Consider the following 2,352-nt stretch of genomic DNA (forward strand, 5'->3'; position numbering starts at 1 on the left):
ACTATACTGTTATCTGGGCACCTTCGTTTGTTGCTCCCTGGCTGCTCCTGGTGGCCTCACTCACTGTTTGACCAACTCCCTGGAGCAGGACAATACCCCGGAGTCTGGATCCTCACGCTCAGCACCACCCCTGGCTCAAGGCGGATGCTCAGCGCCCGCTGACTGAATGGGTCTCAGCTCGGCCCCTCCTGGAGAGTCCTGGCGAGGGTCCAGAGCCTTTCCATGGCCTGTGACTCTACGGACATCAGCCAGTTACCCGGCCCTCGACCGCCTCTCCAGCCCCTTCCCTCCCTCACTTTCAGCTCCTTGCTAGGCCTCAGAAGCGCTCCCCACCAGGTCTCTGTACCTGTGCTTCCTCCTACCTGAAGGCCCTGCTCCGCCGTGGACTCGGGCATCTGCTCACACCTGGCCTTCTTAGCGAGGCTCCTGACCGGAAGCAGCTCCCGCCCTCCTAGCAGGTCCCTTGCCAGCTCCACTTGCTCTCCTTGGTTCTCGCTGCTACTTGACTTTCAGGGAGCCCCCTCCACACCCTGTGCCAGAAGGAATCAAAGCCCCTGTCTGGCGGAGGAAGGGGCTCTGCGAAGCCATTTACTTCCGGCTCTTTCTGAGCAAGACAATTAATGGAGCCTGCAGCAAGGAGGATTCAGGGTAGACAGGGGGTATGCCCTGCTCTCCCAGATGTCACAGTGCTGAGCACACTGTCACCATGGTGCCTGCCCCCACCCCAGGGTTGGTCAGTGATGCCTGGCTCATTTGTATTTCCGGGGCAGGGCATTGGGCCCGGAACTAAACGATGAATGACTGCTGACAATGGCTGTAAATCAATCCACACATTCAACAAATACTTAGTGAGCAACACAGGTGCTGGGCACTTGTTAGAGTACTGGACGTACAAACCGACCGAGTCACTGACTTCAGGTATCTTACATTCTAGTTGAAGAAATGAGTACTAAACAAGTAATTGTACCGTTAGGAGAAGCCGCAGGCTATGGTCCCTGAGCAGTTCCGGTTGTTTCTTCCTAGGTAGGCTAAGGAAATACGATCCTGACAGCTCTTTACCCAGGCTATTTCTCAGGCTGTGTTTGCGGAAAGGGACCTTAAGGGATGAGATGATGTCCCCTACCCTAGACAAAGAACAGGCATGCTTAGTGCTCACTAGCTACACGGGGGCCCGGGGGACTTGGAGAAGTAATACAAAATGAAGTTCTAGCTGCTGGCCTTATAAATTAAGAGAATGCTTTGTCTCTTTGCAGATTTTCATGAAGTCTTCTGCCAGCATTCAGGAAACAGTAAGGAGCTAGTGAATTAGTTTAAAAGGAGAAAATCTCAGACGTTGAGCAATTCCTGACAACGATGTGTAAAGTGGAGATCAGTGCTGTGGAAGAAATACAGCAGAAACAGCAAAGAGGTAGAGGGATGGCTTAGTGGTAGAGCACTTGCCTAACTAACATGCAAGAGGCCCTGGGTTCAGTCCCCTGCACTACAACAAAAGGAGAAGAAAATTTAAAAAAAGAAAAAGGAGGGCTGGGGATTTAGCTCAGTGGCACCGCGCCTGCCTCGCAAGTGCAAGGTCCTGAGTTCAACCCCGGTACCAAAAAGAAAAAGGAAAAAAAAGAATCCCCAGTACTGAAAAAAATAATTATAAAATAAAGGAATGAATGGATTCTAGCCAGGCATGGTGGTGCATGACTGTTATCCCAGCACTCCAGAGGCTGAGTCAGGAGGATCGCTGTGAGTTCAAGGCCAGTCTGTGCCACAGAGTGAGTTTAAGGCCAGCCTAAACTACATAGCGAGACCCTGTCTAAATAAATAAATATTAGAGGGATTGTTTGGTGTGTGGAGAACAGCCAGCAGACCTGGATGACAACAGGAAGCCAGTGAGGTGGTGTTATAATGGGCCAAGTGACAGATGATAGTAATTTAGTTCTGGTCGTGCATGGCAGTGCAAGTGGCAGAAAGTAGTCAGCTCCTGGATATATTGTGGGAATAGTGCTGGGCGAAGTGGCACACGGCCGTTATCCCATGTATCTGGGAGGCTGAGACAGGAGTACCGCGAGTTCGAGGCCAGCCTAGGCGGTTTAGTGAGATTCTGTCTCGGAATAAAAATAAAGTGTTGGAGGTGGGCTCAGAGTTCAATCCCCAGAACGGAGAGCACTTGTTTACAGACTGGATATGGAGTGTAAAGAGCAGTCAAGAACCACCCAAGCTTTTGATGTGAACAATGCAAGCACAGTCATTTGAGACGGGGAGACAAAGGAGGTCTGCAAAGAAGCAAAAGTTTCGCTGCCTGCCTTGCCAGCACAAGGACTCGAGTTTGAACCCCGGTACCAAAAAAAAAAAAAAAAAAAAAAG

This window comes from Fukomys damarensis, unplaced genomic scaffold, assembly GCF_012274545.1.
Source record: "Fukomys damarensis isolate Sample0158 unplaced genomic scaffold, DMR_v1.0_HiC HiC_scaffold_19, whole genome shotgun sequence".
NCBI lineage: Eukaryota > Metazoa > Chordata > Mammalia > Rodentia > Bathyergidae > Fukomys > Fukomys damarensis.